Genomic DNA, 20,139 nt, shown 5'->3' on the forward strand with positions numbered 1-20,139 from the left:
CTGTATGGCAGCAGCCCCTTCTGCTCCCTTCAGATCCGAACTGCCCTCACCAGTAATAGACTCCCTTCTCCAAGCCCCAATTACACGCATGGTCAGGGCCACACAGTAGAACCTGTTGCTCCCCTGCTTTAAATTCCTAAAGTCAGACCCCATGCCTTTCAGGTTCCACCCCCACAACGTGGCCTGTGAGGCCTGTGGGACAAAGCTGCCTTCTGCCCTCTCCAAGGCTCCCCTCCAGCACCTGCAGGTTCTCCCTCTTAAGATTCACCAGCAACTTCTCAGAGGCATCGAGAGTGTTTCCTCCCCAGCGTCTTGCACACCATGCATCTTGCCTACAATGCTCTCCTAAGCTCTGGGCCCACACCCTTGTCGCTTGGCTGACCCAGCCTTAATCTCCTTGTCCAGGCTGAAACGTGTCTCCCTCAGAGAAGCCACCCCCGCTCCAGCTCAATCAGACCCCGGGCTATAATCATTCATGATGTTCTTTGGTTTTCTACAATAGCAGGTAGAGAAATGTGTCATTATCTCATTTTTAAAAATGTTTTATTTATCTTTATTTTATTTTATTTTTTTGAGATAGAGTCTCACTCTGTTGCCCAGGCTGGAGTGCAGTGGCACAATCTTGGCCCATTCCAACCTCAGTCTCCTGAGTAGCTGGGATTACAGATGCCTGCCACCAAACCCAGCTAATTTTTGTATTTTTAGTGGAGACAGGGTTTCACCATATTGGCCAGGCTGGTCTCGAACTCTTGACCTCAAGGGATCTGTCTTGGCCTCCCAAAGTGTTGGGATTACAGGAGTGAGCCACCGAGCCTGGCCTGATCGTGTTTTTAGTATAATTATTTACACAAGGTCTATTTTCCTGACTAGATTATAAAGTGAGTATGAAGCCAGAAACCAGGTCTCCTGCTTCACCACCGGCAAATAGGACCTGAATTGCTGAACGATTCCATGATTTCTGGTCACTACTGGTACTATACCTTTGTCTTGTTCTTTAGTCAGCGACCCTGCCTTATATAGGCGGTCCCTACGTTTATTACCATCTGGTGTATAGGTAACCCAAACCTAAAGCCAGTCATGGATGACCTCAGCCAATCCCTGGTCCTCCCTAAACCTCACCTCAACCAATGGAGCTTCTGCTGGTGCCATCACCATGTTAATGCGTGGCCTTTTCCAAAATCCAGAAATTTAGAAACAGTATAAGGAAAGAAGTGATGAGAAGCAGGGTGGGCTTTGGAGAGCTAGCCCCAGGGAACAAGCTCCAATTAGGGCTGTTCTGTCTCCAGGGTGACCCTGCAGCCCCAACACAACTTTGCATGGCCTTAATCTTTTATTTCACTTTATCCTATGTGCTAAATAATCTACCCTTGCTTGACTTAATACGCATTTAAGAAGTATGTTGTTTTAATAATGCAAATGCCTCTGCAAAGATTAAGGAAGTTATCAGTTATGTATATGTTAGTATGAATTAGTTAAATCAAAATACTTCTGTACTAACGTCTAACTGAGATCTGCTACGCTGAGGAAACGCGAGTTTTGCTGGGTTGGGGAAACAGGGAGGAGGCAGCTGGTGACTGTGGAGGACACTGGGAACCCCTGTGGCAGGAAGGCACTGAAGAAGGAGTGACCTTAGCACCCAGAAAGGCAGAAGAAAGTTCCCCCTGCTTTTCTTTTGTATCTCAATCCTAACAGGAGCCTTGGACATCAGGGTATGGATGAACCACACTAGGGATTAATGATGCCTCATGGGTGAACCTGGAATATTAAGTGCCATTCATTACATTGTTGGACGCTACATTCCAGGTTCCAGATTCAGCTTCCCAATCATTCGGAAACCAATCCATTCTTAATTGGGGGCTGTACTTCCTTTGTCTCTTCCACAGGGGAAAACCCTGAACTCAGCCCATAATAGGCGTGCAATAAACACCTGTTTAACTGATAAACAGTGTGCAATCTCATCATCAAGTCAAGTGAATATGGTTCCTGAAGAGAGACTGGCAAGACCAGCAGGACTAATCTAAAATAAAGGTTTCTCTTGCTATGATATGGCTTGTAAGTTGGAGTGGTTTGTACTTCAAATTATGTATATTTAAACCACTATTACATACAGGACTATGCGGTCCTCAGAAAGAGTTTATAAAGATACAAAACATTTCTATTAAAAGGAAAGATATGTCAATTTTGTATGAAATTCCATCAAACTACAGCATTTACAAGAATACACCAAGATAAAATACTCCGTAGAGTTAAGCACAGAAACTGTAAAATGCTTCTCCTGAAAAGAATGCAACTGGGGGTCCCAGGTCTCTGGAGCACAGAGTGAATACCTGTCTTCAGGGATGTGGCCAGCCTTCCGTACCTAGAGGAGGCCAGCTCTGGCCACCTTTACACTGTGGTTCCTTGTTTTAAGTGCTCTGTATGCCAGATTAACGTATTCACATTTTCTGTAGCTGAATAAAGACAAAATAGCAAACTAAGGATAAAGACACTTCATATTCTACTTTTGAAGCCCATTTCACATAAAGTGCTGTGACTTCCCTCATAGGGACCAATTATAAATCAGAAGGAAAATGACATACCCTTCGTGAGCATAACAGACACCAAGATACTATGCAAACCTGCTTTCTTACAGAAACAAATAGGCGCACACTAGGTCTCATTCTAGCATGTTAAAGAAATATAACTCACGTCTGTAATTCCAACACTTTGGGAGGCTGAGGAGGATCACTTGAGCCTAGGAGTTTGAGACCAGCCTGAGTACACGACTGTGTTTTTGGGAGGCTGAAGCAGGAAGATCACTTGAGCTGAGAAGTTTGAGGCTGCAGTGATGCATGTTCACACCAGTGCAGTCCAGCCTGGGTGAGAGTGAGACCCTGTCTCAAAACACAAAACAAAATAAAATATCTCTAATATACTTGGTCCCTCCCCTTCATACTTTAAAAATGTTAAATCTAGCTTATTAGAAAATATTAACCACCTCACTATCAATGATACAGTTTTGCTGAAAAGTAGTGGCATGGTATTCATTTTAAAAAGGGGTAACCAGATCTCAGCAAGCTCTAATGTATTGGGGGCTCCTGCCTGGAGGTCACAGAGCTTGACCCACTTGTCCTTATTACATAATGTCTGATCACAACTGTAAGACATTCTCACTTCCATGAGGTTAAAAAAAAAAATTCTACACACTCATGTAATGTTACCAGAATTAAAGGATTAAATGACAAAGATCTGCCACTGTTAAAAGCATGAGCTACAGAATCCATAGGACCGAGTGTGCATTCTGGCAAAGAGGCCAAAACGTGACTTCGCTTCTTTCTAGGCCCTGCTTCCTCAGCACAAGACGGGGATGGTGACAATGACTACCTTGGGTTGCAGTGAAGAGTAAAAAAGCACAGAAAGCATTTGGTTTACAGTAGGTGGTAAAAACCTTTAGAGAGTATTATTTATGACGATAGCATCCTAAGAGACCTCACAAATAATCTAGTGTCCTAACTCCCAACAACAATTAGACCACATATCAAGCTCTCTTCCCAAGTGTGATAAGGTCTGGTGAGTTCCCACAGGCCTTGTTTTGGGCTAAGCCATCAGCAAGGAGCTGCAGTCATTCTCAGGGGACACAAAAAGCACAGGATTCTCCTTAGAGTTTTGCCACCTGAGAAAGGCTTGCAGAATCCTCCTTTCTCCTGACCAGATGGAAGACAGAATTACAAAAGGAAATACGGTGGCTTCTTCATTCCTCATGAACAGTGAAGTTGCTGGAGTACACAGAAGATATTCCCAAATGTCTCAAATTCCCAGGTAACGCCCCCTCAGCATTATAAACATAGGTGTTTAGCATCTGTTTTCAGAATTGATGAAAATTAACTGTATCTTGAATTAGACATTAAGTTAAAATAATTTTAAATTAATCTTAGATTAGGAAAATACCAGAGCACTTAGTCTGCAATAATTTAATGATCTATCTACCATCTAAGAAAGGTAAAACCTTGAACATCTCCAGTATTTCTCCCAGGAAGGTAGGTAGATACACCATTTTCCTGTCAGAATTCTTGTTTGATATTACAGGGCTTTTACAGGAAGTCACTATCCTCTACTCTACTAAAGCCATATAAGAATCCAACAGATGTTATATGACTCATAGCAATTCAATAATTCCAATTATAAATGTCCCTAAGCTGATCACAAAAATTATGTAATAATTAATACATACAAAAGAACATATGTAACTAATAGGTATATTATGAAGCTTAATAAAAGCAAAACTTGTGAACTCACCCCCAATGTCAGAACTAGAAAACTAACAAGATTATCATAGCTGGCTGGGAGCGGAGGCTCATGCCTATAATCCCAGCACTTTGGGAGGCCGAGGTAGGCGGATCATAAGGTCAGGAGTTTAAGACCAGCCTGGCCAATATGGTAAAACCCCATCTCTACTAAAAATACAACAACAACAAAAATTAGTCAGGCATGGTGGCAGGTGCCTGTAGTCCAGCTACTGGGGAGGCTGAGGCAGGAGAATTGCTTGAACCCAGGAGGTGCAGGCTGCAGTGAGCTGAGATCGCACCACTGCACTGCAGTATGGGCAATAGAGGGAGACTCTATCTCAAAAAAAAAAAAAAAAAAGACCATAGCTACCACTGTGTTCCTTCTTGATCTGAGCCCTGTGCCACATCTTCTTAAGTACTTTCCTGAACTTTTCATTTCTCATTCTCTTGCTTTTCAAAATATTTTTCTTCCAAATATGGATCTTGAAATGTCTATTTTTCAGTTTGGTTTAACCCTGCAAAAGTCTTTGAGACCTTTATCTCCACGTGGGTCTGAAGTTGGCAGACAGAGTGCAGGAGGGACTGGGCTGAGATGGCTCAGCTGTCACCATGCTTCCCTAACAAGTATTACGTGCTCCACCACCCATCTCCCAAGACAAACTTCTAATGATTCTCTGGTTTCTGCCTATGGAAATCATAAATTTCCCTACATTCTCACTCAATATAGGCGTCTGTCTGTATAACTGTTGTCTAAAAGAGGGTAGAGCCTTCTGCCAACCCAGGATGAATCTCTGCACAGTTGTTTCAACGGGAGGACCTGGGGCTGACCATCTCATTGGTGAGGAAGTCTTCCTGCCTGGAGGAGAGGTAGCAACAACCCGCACGCTTTCTAGGCAGTTAGCGTGAATCCACTGCAAGTCCTTCCCCAGCTCCTCTTTATAAACAAGAAAAGAAGCAGACCATGACTGCCTGGCTGACCATACGATTCCATCAATACATGTGCTACTAACCCCCATAAACTTCCCTCAAGTCCTATTAAGGATCATGATTTCCTTACTCCTCTTCCAGAAAGCCATGCCTCTGGCAGCATCCCATTCTTGTTGAATAAACTATTAAAAACTGTGAAGGATCTGAAGATGTAGCCTCCTTGCAAGCTGCCACATGCCACAGGCTCACAGATGCTGGCAGAAGACCCAGGACTACTGGGTCAGAAATGAAGGACTTTATTACTCTTGGCACAGCAAGCAGCAAGAGCATCGGCATGTTTGAGTCAGTCCCTGCCCCAAATTTTCTGGGCTGATGCAGCTGGGCCCAGAGGGATGCCTGCATGTGCAAGTGGCCGCATCACAGAAGAAGAACCTTGAGTTTAAGCAACCAGGAATTAAAAAAAAATTTTTTTGAGACTGTCCCTCTGTTGCCCAGGCTGGAGTGCAATGGCGCCATCTTGGCTCACTGTAAACTTTGCCTCCCGGATTCAAGCGATTCTCCTGCCTCAGCCTCCTGAGTAGCTGGAATTACAGGCACACGCCACCATGCCCAGCTAATTTTTTTGTATTTTTACTAGAGACAGGGTTTCGCCATGTTGGCCAGGCTGGTCTTGAACTCCTGACCTCAGGTGGTCCGCTCACCGGGGCCTCCCAAAGTGCTGGGATTTCAGGTGTAAACCACAGCGCCCAGCCCAGGATCTTTTTAAATGGTCATTAAGCAAGCCTTTCTGTTGCTCCAGAAGGAGACACTCTCTGTCTCTGAAGGCTGTTCTCTATAAAAAAAGATATTCTGGAAAAAAGGGCAGCGAGTGCCTCACTCATAAACCATGTGGAAATGAGAGAGGCCTGTGCAGAATAGGTTCCCATCATATGTTATACGTCAATAAACAATTTATTTAAAAATATTTTATTATATGACTGCTTTAATTTTGTCTTGAACACAGAAACATCAGTCATATTTACAGAGCCTCTTGGAGGAATGTGTGTCTGTGTGCAGCAAAGGATTCTTTAAAAGATGGGTGTTTATTAGTTGGCACATATGAGGTTGATAGGTTCAGGCATTCAGAAGTTTTGAGGGAATCTTTCTGACTTTTTTTTTTTCTTTTGAGCAGAGACAATACTTTTTCTCTGTAATATGAACTTGAAATTTAATGACTTAAGGATGCTTAAAGAGCTCTTAATTTAACTAATGATTGTAAAAGACTTAAAGATCTGCACTGAGACAGAACTAGAAAAATACTGAAAGTTGTAGCCAGAGTCTGTATGGCCAGCCAGTCTCCTGGCATGAGGTAAGCTCATCGTTACAGTGATGCCCCTGCTTTACATTATCCTACAATTTGCACCTTTTCCTCCCAAATCTGCCAGTTTTCCCATATTACTAATGTACTGACCTCTCCTTTCTATTACCCAGTAATTTATACCTTTTCTTTAAGTCCATCATATTCCCTGCATTACTAACATACTGACCTCCCCTTGATATTATCCTGCAATTTACACCTTTTCCCCCTGACTCCATCAGATTTCCCATGTCACTGCTAATGTACTGACATCGTACAATCTGTGCTGCATTTCTTGCAATTTGTACTCATTTTTCAGAAAAGGTGGGGAAGAGCTGCATTGTTCCTGTGTCTAGGGTTAAAGGACAGAGACTGCTGAGAGTGGATTCTCCGGATCCCACTGCAGCCCTATGACAGGGCTCCGATTTGGGAAGGCCAGGCAGTGATTACATATGGTGAGATGGACCCTGAACTGATGGCTAAGTAATTGATGAAAAGGAAAATGTAAATTTTATCATCCATCCCTTTAAGAAAACTTCAGGGGCTCCACAGCATGACAAAAGTCTGTAAGAGCCTAATTTACATTACCATATTCTTTTCCTTTGTGTTCTTATGAAAAAGATGCCTTCTCATATATTAATTCAACAGTTTCTCTCCATTTGTTCTATTGCTATTTGCCATGTTTCCTTCTGGCAGTCTACACTGGGTCTTAAACAATTCACAGTTGATAAGATAAAGGGAGGGAGGGTTAAGAACCTACCAGACCCAGAAAGCCACACGCGCAAAGGCACAGAGGTACGGGTCTAAGCCTTTAGAGGAAGCTGAAATACTTCCTCATGGCTGGGGTACAGTGCAAGTAGGAAAGAGTGCCTTGTGCAGGGGTCTGGGTAGGCCTCCACTGACCCGAGGCTTTAAGCAGGGAGAGTACCATGCTCCTCTTTGAATTCAGAATAACCTCTCTGATGGTAATATGGAAGATATGTCAGAATGCAGATGATACTGGAGGTATGGAAACAAAGTGGGAGAGTAAACAATAAGCTCCTAAGAAAATGAAGGCAGGTAGTATGGGCTGAATTGTGTCCCCCGAAAACTCATACGCTGAAGTCCTAACCACCCAGCACTTCAGAAGGAGACTGTAATTAGAGATAGGGTTGTTAAAGAGGTGATTACATTTAAGTGAAGTCATGCAGGTGGGCCCTAATCTGACTGTATCCTTATAAGAAGAGACCAGGAGACAGATAGACACACACACACAGGGAAGAATATGTGAAGACACAGAGAAAAGGTAGCCATCTGCAAGCCAAAGAGAAAGAGCTCAGAAGGGACCAACCCTGTTGCTTTCTCAGATTTCTATCCTCCAGAACTGTAAGAAAATTAATTTCTGTTGTTTCAGCCACTGTATTAGTCTGTTTGCACACTAGGATTAGTATGTCACACACAAAGACGTACCCGAGACTGGGTATTTTATAAAAGAGGTTTAATTGACTCACAGTTCCACATGGCTGGGGAGGTCTCATAATCATGGTGGAAGGTGAAGGAGGAGCAAGGCACATCTTACATGGCAGCAGGCAAGAGAACTTGTGCAGGAGAACTCCTGTTTATAAAATCATCAGATCTCGTGAGACTCATTCACTAACACGAGAGCAGCATGGGAAAAACCCACTCCCATAATTCAGTTACCTCCCACTGGGTCACTCCCATGATATGAGAGGATTACAGGAGTTCAATTCAAGATGAGATTTGGGTAGGGACACAGCCAAACCATATCATTCTGCCCCTGGCCCCTCCCAAATCTCATGTCCTTACATTTCAAAACCAAACATGCCTTCCCAACAGTCCCCCAAAGTCTTAACCAATTTCATCGTTAACTCAAAAGTCCACAGTCCAAAGTCTCATCTGAGACAAGGCAAGTCCCTTCAGCCTAGGAGCCTGTAAAATCAAAAGCAAGTTAGTTACTTCCTAGATATAATGGGGGTACAGGCATCGGATAAATACACTCATTCCAAATGGGAGAAATTGGCCAAAACAAAGGGGCTACAGGCCCCATGCAGCTCCTAAATCAGTGGGGCAGCCAAATCTTAAAACTCCAAAATGATCTCCTTTGACTCCATGTCTCACATCCAGGACACGCTGATGCAAGAGATGAGTTCCTACAGCCTTGGGAAGCTCGGCCCTGTGGTTTTGGAGGGTATAGCTCCCCTCCTGGTGGCTTTCACAGGCTGGCATTGAGTGTTTGTGGCTTTTCCAGGTACATAATCCAAGCTGTTAATGGGTCTACCATTCTGGGGTCTGGAGGATGGTGGCCCTTTTCTCACAGCTCCACTAGTCCCAGTGGAGACTCTGCGTGGAGGCTCCAACCCCACATTTCCCTTCTGCATTGCCCTAGCAAAGGTTCTCCATGAGGGCTCCACCCTTGCAGCACACCTGTGCCTGGACATCCAGGCATTTCCATACATCCTCTGAAATCGAGGTGGAGGTTCCCAAACCTTGATTCTTGACTTCTGTGTACCCATAGGCCCAACACCACATGTAAGCCTCCAATGCTTGGGGCTTACACCCTCTGAAGCAATGGTTTGAGAAGTATATTGGCCCCTTTTTGGCCATGGCTGGGATGCAGGGCACCAAATCCTGAGACTGCACAAAGCAGCAAGGTCCTGGGCCCAGCCCACAAAACCATTTTTTCCTCGTAGCCCTCTGGGCCTGTATGGGAGGGGCTGGCATAAAGGTCTCTGACATGCTGGAAAACATTTTCCCCATCGCCTTGGTGATTAACATTTGGCTCCTTGTTATTTATGCAAATTTCTGCAATCAGCATGCATTTCTCCCCAGAAAATGAGTTGTTCTTTTCTATTGCATTGTCAGGCTGCAAATTTCCAAATTTTTAAGCTCTGCTTCCCTTTTAAATAAAAGTTCCAATTCCAAACCGTACCTTTGTGAATGAATAAAACGGAATGCTTTTAAAAGTACTCAAGTCACCTCTTGAATGCTTTGCTGCTTAGAAATTTCTTCCGCCAGATACCCGAAATCATCTCTCTCAAGTTCAAAGTTCCACAGATCTCTGGGACAGGGGCAAAATGCCACCAGTCAGTGTAGCACACGTGCAGCCCTGGATATCTAAGGGCATCACAGACCTGTTATTGCTCAATCTCAGGTGGCTGAATGCCACTTGTCCCTCTAAGAAGTTGGGGAATGCTGACTGCTTGTGGGTCATGTAACTAGTTAGCATGCCAGAGTCTCATTCATTATCAGAATTAAACAGACAAATTACTCCACCAACTAAGAACTGCTATGCAGGGGAACTGCCCTTTCATAAAGACCATCAGATCTCATGAGACTTATTCACTATCGCGAGAACAGCACTGGAAAAATCCACCCCCATGATTCAATTACCTCTCACCGGGTCCCTCCCATGACACATGTGGATTCTGGACCTACAATTCAAGATGAGATTTGAGTGGGGACACAGCTAAACCATATAGCCACACAGTTGAGGTACTTTGTTTCGGCCAACTAAGATAGCATTGGTCAAGAATGTTGAGGTGGAAAAAAATGGAGGCAGGTCTGGGTTGTAGATGAGACAGTATTTGGTGACCAGCTGGTTATAAGTGGTCAAGAAAAGAGGTTGATTTAGAGGTTCCTGATATGGGTAACTGGGTAAACAGTGACATCATGAACCAAGAAGAGTTACACAAAAAAGAAGGATCAGCAGGTTAAAGGTAATATAATCTGTTTAGAATATGTGGAGTTTGAGGGGTCAGTGGGGATACCCAGAGAAAGAGGTTCAGTAGGAGTTGAAGATGGGGGTGAGACACTGAGAAAACCAGGCTGAGCTAAGTGAATGGAACTGGGAGCCCTCCATGTGGGAGTGGAGCCTGTGAGTGAAATCTCCCAGAGAAAGTATACTGGTAAGGAAGAGAAAATTGGAAAGGGCATGCAGACAGAGTGCCATTCACCAAGGGAAAGTGGAAGGATTGGCTATTAAAGGTCAGACCCAACCCAGGAGACAGCAGTGTCAGATGCCAGTGGAAAAGGGCATCTCAAGAAGGTCATTAGTTTGAATGTTGAAAAGGGTTCAAAGACTGAAGGGTGAAGGTTACATTTGGCAACAGGGAGATTGTTGGTGAGCACGGCAAAATTATTTCAGTGGAGCTGGTAGAAGTGACAGCCACACTGTACTGAGTTCAGAAGTAGAGACTACGGGGAAATGAAAACAACAAGTAGACTACTTTTCCCAGAAGCTTGGCTGAGATACAGCTAGAGAGAAGGCAGGGCCCAGAATGGGTTCTATTACTAGCATCCGTGGTGGTGGTGGTCGAGGAGGAGGGAGAAAAAGAGGAGGAGGAGAAGATGGTTCCATTAAACAGATGAGGCTGTATTTAGGTCATATCCAAAAGTCAGAAGGTGCTGGGCCTCTTGGACATGCTATCTCTAAGACAGGGTCAAACATCATCATTATAATGAGTTATTCCTACTCCCATTTGGGTAGCTGATTAGGACTGGGGCAATTTCTATTCAAAATATGCACGATTATGTATGTGAGATGTGTTTTTAAAAAAGTAAGAAACAAAACAACATGCGCATGGGTTCAGATAGTCCATTTGTAGAGAATTCTTGATAGGCTTCTGTGCAATGTAAGGCAGATTACATTCGTTTGACATTATGAAGGGTTAAGTTGGGGGTCACGGGAAAAAAAGAGGGGGGATAGTAAATCAAGGAAGAGGTGAAGAGAAACTTTACCTCTTGGCAGCCCTGCCTGTCACAGCTAAAGTTAAGTGAATTCCAATCCCCGTTTATGCATCTACTTTCCCACCAGACTGCAAGTTCCTTGCCTGCAGGACATGTCTTGTTCAGTGTTGTAACCTAGAGCACCTGCGCAATGCCAGGCACTGGGTAGAAGTCCAGCCAACACTGAATGGGGAAGCTCTATAATGGCTGTAGAACCAGGTCTTCATGAACTGATGCCTACATCCTGCTTACAAGGCAAGAATGAGCCCATGGACTATCCACAATTGATGTCTACATCCTCTCGTAAGGCTAGGATAGGTCACAGAGGGATGTTTGACTGAGATAGTCAGAGTACTATCTGCTCTGAGAGTAGATGACCAAAAGTATTATTATTATTATTATTATCATTATCATTATTTTTTGAGACAGAGTCTCGATCTGTCGCCCAGGCTGGAGTGCAGTGGCGCAATCTCAGCTCACTGCAACCTCCGCCTCCCAGGTTCAAGCGATTCTCCTGCCTCAGCCTCCTGAGTAGCTGGGATTATAGGCACGTGCCACCACATCTGGCTAAATTTTGTATTTTTAGTAGAGACGGGGTTTCACCATGTTGGTCAGGCTGGTCTTGAACTCCTGACTTTGTGATCCACCTGCCTCGGCCTCCCAAAGTGCTGGGATTACAGGTATGAACCACCGCACCCGGCCAACCAAAAGTATTTTTGAGTGAAGTCAAGGTTACATGCAGTGAAATTGGGTAATGAGGCCAAGAAGAGGTTCTAAAAAGACAGAATACACTGGACAGGATTAGTATTAGGTATAAGAAATCTAAAGAGAATTCAGAACAAAGTAGCGAAGGTGCACATGATCTTATTTCATTGCTTCTCTAACACCATTTTCCACAATTTAAAATGTATAAATTTGCAAAGCATCTTGCAATTGTTGGTATCTTAGCAGTGTGTCACAGTTTAACAGGCAGAACTTTTTCTGCCTTTACCACTTTTTTCCTGTCAGTAGTGGTACATAATATGATGGTGCCCCTAGAATCAATGGTGTCTCAGATTTACTAAAATATGGTATTTTACTCCATGAAAGGGTTTGGCAGTTGTTTGGATCTACCGTTTTAATTAAAAGCATTCAGCTTTAGCAATGGGTAAATCCTAAATAGAAATCAAGAGTATCTCAAAAGGCACCCCTTCATATATTAGGACATTGGATAACTATTCTGAGAGCCAATGCACACTTCAGTTTACCACTCTCAACCTCAAAACACTGAGCAGTAAGAACTCTGACTGGCAGAAGCACTGTGAAGCTTCATCATGAGTAATGATATGTAAGTACCAAAACTCAATAATAAAAGCCTGATTATTACCACTTCTGTTCAATTGTTTTCATGTTTGTTATTAAACCTGTACCTTCTTTCCAATGCTACAGAACGCTGGTCATTTTCTCAAATGGATGGGGAAAAAACAAGGCTTGAGATTCTATGATTTCAAAAGACAGATGACTAGGAGAAAAATTCTAGCTTGCAGGTGGGACATACTAAAAGATGATCTGAGCAATGTTTTGTGACAACAATCCTTTCATTAGATGACCCCTGTGGTAGTTGTGGTATGTGGGGTTTGTATTGCTTTCAGTTTGTACAAGGTCAAATCTAAAGCCAAATAATGGAAATGCATTCTATTTTAACTGCCAGGTATGGGATGAATTAATTTACTTGCTTATTTTTAAATGCGTCTACTGGCCTTTAGAAGCTATTATTTATATAAAGGTACTTCTGAACTTTACAAACAGGTCAGATGCTACCCACTACTTAAATATTTACAACGAAGTATTAGAGTTGTATAAAGCAACAATCCATATCTAAAACAAGAAAATAAAAGATGAAAATCATCTCCAAATGCCCTTCTAAATCACATTTAAATCATTTTTATAGATTTGTTTTATCACACTGTATTAAAATATATTTTCTCAAAATATTAAATTATATGAATGTCTAAATATATCTTCACAGTTTTATATATAAAGAATATGGAGTACATTTCACATAGCAATCAATATCTCTACTTTGGGCAGTTATTTTAATGATTATTATAATTCAGTATCTAACTTTTTTAAAAAACTGACTTAAGAGACAATAACAAATGTGGGTCACTTATCTCAAACTTCTTTGAGGTCTAAATTCACTTTCTTTCTTGGCTCTTCTCATTTTCATCTTGTATCTGATTGCTTTACAAGACACATGTCTCTTTCTTCTTTTCCACAGTTCCTTTTTCATTCTTTTTTTAAATTGCTTGTTGCTAAGCAATGTGCGTCACATTAGGCTATACACTTCATTATCTTAAAACATTGTCTACCTGGTATTCTTTTCTTCTATTACTTCACTTTGTTCGAATTAACCCAAAATGTACTTCCTGCCCCTTTTGACCTTTCTTTTGCCAAGACATGCCCCCACTCCCTGTCCTCTGATCATCGCTAAACAGCTGTTGTATTCAATATTTAGCCCAATTTTTTTCTGTTCTCCGCTGTTTTTGTTAAGCTCTGGTGGACAAACTCTTACATCATATGACTATTTTTCTTTTTAGTGTACTCGATCTTACTTCCTTCTTTTGTATTTAAAGACATGGGAAAGATATCTTTTATGAAATTTAGGTCATTTTGCATTATTTTCCTTTTATCACTTTTGCTATTCCAGATGTTCGTTCCTTTCAGTATCATAGCAGATGTTATTGTTCTCTTCCTGACACCACTTCTTTATGTTAGTGATAATAGTAACTATGCTATAATCCTATAAAACCACATTCCTTCTTCAATTTAAATTTGTTCTATTTTTCAATGAGTTACAATGCATTTAATTCATCTGGCTATGGTAAGCTACACAAAAAAACATAAACATGCCACCCCGCCCCCCAAAAAAACAAAGAACAAACAAACAAAAAAAACCTCAAATACTTCAATTACCTACAAACATATATCATAATTTTCTTTTACATATGTCTGAATAAGTATTTTTGAAGAAGACTAAGAGCACACTTTACTTTTGCCAAACCAAGTTAATTTGTAGGCTAATTTGCACTGCTGGGCTCATATAGACTCTTCTTCCTATTATTTTCATGGAGACAATAATTTTACGGAGGGTGTAGAAGGGTTTATGATTCAAGATTACCCAATATTCAGCTTGACTTACTCTAACCTTATAAACCTGCATTTTCTAATTATAAAAAGAGAAAAGTGATGCTTCTTCCCCTATTACAACACAGGGATGTTACAGAAAACTTTTAGCAAAATTCATTATGTACAAACTCTCCAGAACAAACCTGTTCTATCAGAAATGCCAGATATATGTATGGGTACACATGTTAGCATTAGTATATTCTCTTTTAAGATTTGGCCTACTAATAGTTTTTCAGTTTCCATTTAGTCTAAATGTTGTGAGTATACCTTTCTTAGTATTTACCGTATGACTCTACTATGTTCTGAACATTTGTGTCTCCCTAAAATTCATATGTTGAAACCTAATCACCAATGTGATGGCACTAGGAGGTGGGGACTTCATAAGAGTAAGTCATGGGGAAGAGCCTTCGTGAATGGGACTGGTGACCAAGGGGCCCCAGAGCACTCCCCTGCTCCTTTCTACCATGTAAGGCACCATTCTACGAACCAGGTAACAGGCCCTAACTAGACACTGATTTTGCCAGTGACCTGATCTTGGACTTCCCAGCCTCCAGCAGTGTGAGAAATAAAACTCTGTTGTTTATAAGCCACCCAGTCTATGAAGTTTTATTATAGCAGCTCAAACTGACTAAGAAGAACTGCATTCTCCTGAATACTGGACTGCATAGGCAGATGAAGATGCTCAAGTTACTACATTAAAAGAGCCTTAAGAATATTTCTTTTTTTTTTTTTTTTGAGATGGAGTCAAGCTCTGTCGCCCGGGCTGGAGTGCAGTGGCCGGATCTCAGCTCACTGCAAGCTCTGCCTCCCGGGTTTAAGCCATTCTCCTGCCTCAGCCTCCCGAGTAGCTGGGACTACAGGCGCTCGCCACCTCGCCCGGCTAGTTTTTTGTATTTTTTAGTAGAGACGGGGTTTCACCGTGTTAGCCAGGATGGTCTCGATCTCCTGACCTCATGATCCACCCGTCTCAGCCTCCCAAAGTGCTGGGATTACAGGCTTGAGCCACCGCGCCCGGCAGAATATTTCAAATTGATCCTAAACTCAGATCCTTCACTTCCGTTTTTCTTTTCTTTTGAAGGTGGTTTACAATTAGTTGAAAAATAATGAAATCTAAATAAAACGGAAAAAAAATTACTAATTACTTCACAGAAAAAAAAATGATAAAAACACACTGGCTGTGTCAGTCTATAAGCTCTATGACTTCTTGAGAGGCAGTTAGTGTAGCTGTTAAGAGCAGGCTTTGGGGTTAACCTGCTTGGTACTTATCTATCTTATTTCACTAAAATGAAACTAGTATTACTTGTGGGACAGTATAGCATAGTGGTTAAAAATACAAGCTCTGGAGTCAGACCACCTGGGTTTGAATTCTTACTTAACCACTTACACAGATGCCTACATGCACACGGAAAGTTACTGTGCTTCTGCATCTCATCTTCCCCATCTATAAAATGGGGAAAGGACAGAAGTCAGAACCATGGTCCATCAGCTCCACTGATGGGTGGTACCACAGAAATCACAAACATACATGTCACCGTCTCCTGTGGTCTCCACAGGTGCCCTAAAGGACTGTCCCAACTACTCTGTATTCTTATTACCCTATTTATTTATTTTGCATTTAGAACAATGGTGATTATATGGTTATCACTGGTTTAGTTTACTTGTTACTGTTTTGCCATTTAATGTTACAGAACAAAACTGTCTACTTCACACCATATCCCCACTGCCTAGCTCAGTGTAAGCAAATAACAGGTGCCTCAATAAATCCTTGTTAAAAGAAGAAGTGAAAGGCTGAATAACTAAGCTCTTCATCAACCCCAATATTTAGAGATATACAAAAATCTCAGTTTCTCCACAATCCACTCTCTACCCATCAATAAAAAGTTTTATCTAAACTATTTTCAAAGCTACTTATATGTTTGGTCTACTTTATGACTTGGAATATATATATACACACACTCTGTTTTTTCTTTGTCACCCAGGCTGGAGTGCAGTGGCGTGATCTTGGCTCACTGCAAACTCTGCCTGCCAGGTTCAAGCAATTCTCCTGCCTCAGCCTCCCGAGAACGTGGGATTACAGATATGCACCAAGATGCCCGGCTAAGTTTTGTATTTTTAGTAGAGGCGGGGTTTCACCATGCTGGCCAGGTTGGTCCTGACCTCAGGTGATCTCCCCACCTCGGCCTCCCAAAGTGCTGGGATTACAAGCATGAGCCACTGCACCTGGCCTGGAACTAAAGTATTTTTTAATTCTACTACCAACTGTACAAAATCTGTTCTAAATTTTACTTGTCTTAAATTTTCCTTCATTAAAGGTATGAAGCTGAATATGTGCATGCACTTGAACAAAAATAATTTCAAACCTCGGTCTACAACTAAGATCAGTAGCATTAAACACAGGAGCATGGATGCCTAGGGTTACATAAGCATGAGAGCATTACTATAATCAATTACCAGAACTTCGACTTCTATTTATAATTCTTACAAAAACTAGCTTGCTCAAGAGCACCTGTGTGGAGCGATCTGGTTTTCTAATCCCACTTCCCCTTTCAAGCACCTTTTTTCTACTTTACAAAAGAAAGGCACATTTCTGACCTAACATGCATTGCCTGAGTGCTGAAAAACTTCCTGGGTGCCAAGAGGGACAAATAAAACACTGGTATCTATGAAGCCTTTATTCGATGCATTATAAACTCTTCATTGAGAGGTTCAAATACTACCTTGTCTTATTTGTTTCTGTTAAGGGTGAAGCACAATGGGAAATGTATGTGGGGCATATGTTGAGATGGTCTAAATTCAAATATGTTATAGAATACTGATCATTTTGATATAGTGACTTTGACTCTTTCCCCACCACTGACAAAGAATGCACTGCCCTGGGAGAAAGCCCCATGAAAGGAAGCCAAAGAGATCATCTGTGAGAAACCATCTGTGATGTTTCATTTCATCCGGGTGAAAAACCTACAGCAAGTTTCCAGGACTTCTCTCACTCTCTCTCTTTTTCTCTCTCTATCCATTCACTCATCTACTCACCTGAAAGTAAGGCTGTTTAAGATTTATATAAGCAATGGTGGGAAATACCAATTTCCGACAGAGTGTACCTTCTTTGAATTTTCACTGTTCTTAGGAACAAGAAAAGCCTGGGTGAATGTTCGACCCACCTCTCAGTCTGTGGCTCAGATACATATAATACACAATTTAAAGAAGGCAGAGGTAAAAAGTCCTACAGCTACCGCTATGGTTTGGATGTTTGTCCTCTCAAACCTCAGGCTGAAATTTGATTCCCAGTGTTAACGGTGAGGCCTAGCGGGAGGTGTTTGGGTCCTAGGGGTGGAACCCTCATGAACAGATGAATGTTCTCTCTTGGGGGTGACTGAGTTGTTACTCTATTAGTTCCCACCAGAGCTGGTCGTTAAGAAGAGCCTGGCGCCTCCCCACTCTTTCTTTTGCTTCCTCTCTTGACATGTGATCTCTGCATATGCCGGCTCCCCGTGCCTTCCACCACGAGTGGAAGAAGTCTGAGGCCTTACCAGATGCAAAACACCCAATCCTGAACTTTCCAGCCATCAGAATTTTTAGTCAAATAACCTTTTACATGATAAATTATCCAGCTTCAGGTATTCCTTTAAAGCAACACAAATGGACTAAGATAGTCACCTTAACATAATAATATTCTAGTACATCTTAGAAGAAAAGAAACTGATATTAGAGGAATGTTTTGTAGTTTCTTGAAAATTTGTTCAGACTCACAAAAGAAACACTGCTATTAAACTTTGTCAAAAGGTGACTGAATACATAAATATAGTCATCCCTTGGTATCTATGAAGGATTGGTTCCAGGACCTCCCATGAATATTGAAATTCATAGATGCTTAAATCTTTACTATATAATACTGTAGTATTTGTATATAACCTAAGCATATCCTCTTGTATACTTTGAATCATCTCTAGACTACTCACAATGCCTAATACATTGTAAATGGCATGTAAACTGTTGTTATACCATATTGTTTAGGAAATAATACAAAGAAAAAAAGTCTGTATATGTTCAGTGTAGATGCAACTTAAAAAAAAATATTTTCTGTCCTCAGTAGGTTGAATCCACAGATATGGAACTTGCTGATATGGAGGGCCAAATGTACATTTACTTTTTATTTGGACACAAATGCCAAGTCACCCGTCACTTCTAAACCACTCTCCTCTGTTCATTTAATTATTCTTCCCAAGTACCTGTTAGATATAGACAAATTGAACAGCATTGTGGAATCTACTACAAATAATGTCCATATATAGTCAGGTACAGTGGCTTGCATCTGCAATCCAGCTACTCAGGAGACGGAGATGGGGGACAGTTTGAGGCCAGGAGTTCAAGACCAGCCTGGGACCTCATCTCTTAAAAAGTTTCAAAAAATTAGCTGGGTATAGTAGCACACGCCCATAGTCCCAGCTACTCCAGAGGCTGAGGTGGGAAGATTGCTTGAGCCTAGGAGTTTGAGGCTACAGTGAGTCATGATTTCACCACTGCACTCCAACCTGGGCAACAGAGGGAGACTCTGTCTCTGAAAAATAAGAAAACAATAATTTTTAAATGCCCCTAACAAAAAAAATTATACAATTGTATGTCCTCTAAGCCTCACATTTACTAATGGTACAATAGTTCTATTTTTACTATTAGTCTACTGCATATCATCATCACATTAACAGGGTAAAGGAGAAAATATGATCATGGCAACATGAGCAGAAAAGCATTTAATAAAAGTCAGTATCTATTCATGATAAAATTTCTTAGCAAAGCAGGAGCTCCCTTAATCTAATAAAGGTTATTTATCCCCTAAAACATAACAAAACACAAAAACCTATTGCATATTCCATAGTTGACGTGAAATACTAAAGTTTTCCCCTCCCCCCACAAAGATGGGGAAGAAACAGGATACCTGCGTGTATAACTTTTATTTATGACTATGTGGGAGACCCTAGCTGATGTAGTAAGAGAAGAAAAAGAAATCAATGCCATAAGAATCGGAAAAGAAGAAATAAAACTACTATTATTTGAAGATGACATGATTGCATGCCAATAAAATACAAAACATATACTATCACAATTACTAAGACAAAGTATTAGAATTAATAAGTTAACTTAGTATTATGTACCGAATGTGTGTGCCCACTCCTGCTCTCAATTCTGCGTCGAATCCCTCAACCACAATGTGACAGTATTTGGAGGTGGTGTCTCTGGGAAGTAATTAGGTCATGAGAATGGGGCCATCGTAAGGGATTAGTGCCCTTATAAGAAGAGCAAGAGATCCCCTAGTCCATGCACATGTCCAGGAAAGGAACCAGAAGCACACAGCCAGGAAGGCAGCCATCTGCAAGCCAGGAGGAGCCTCTTCACCAGAACCAGACCATGCTGGCACCTGACTGCAGACTTCCCAGTCTTAAGAACTGTGAGAAAACAAATTTCTGTTGTTTAAGCCGTCCAGTCTATGGTATTCTGTTATAACAGACGGACTAGACTAAGACATTCAGTCATGCTGCTGGTGTAAGACCAGCATATAAAAATCAATTGTATATCTAAATAAGTAGAAAATAAAATTTAAAAATCTATATAACTACATAAAAACCAAATATCTCAGAATCATCTGACAAAACATGCGTAAAACTTTTACATTAAAACTACAACACAGTAAGAAAAGTTAAAGAAGACCTTTAAAACAAAAGGATA

General features: G+C 41.5%; 1 protein-coding gene across 5 annotated transcripts in view; it reads right to left on the reverse strand.

Moving 5' to 3' along the window:
• Positions 1-20,139, reverse strand: part of EFCAB11 (EF-hand calcium binding domain 11) — a 177,806-nt gene that overhangs the window by 83,650 nt on the left and 74,017 nt on the right. The window lies entirely within an intron of this gene.

This window comes from Rhinopithecus bieti, unplaced genomic scaffold (assembly GCF_001698545.2).
Source record: "Rhinopithecus bieti isolate Rb0 unplaced genomic scaffold, ASM169854v2 scaffold_12086, whole genome shotgun sequence".
Lineage (NCBI taxonomy): Eukaryota > Metazoa > Chordata > Mammalia > Primates > Cercopithecidae > Rhinopithecus > Rhinopithecus bieti.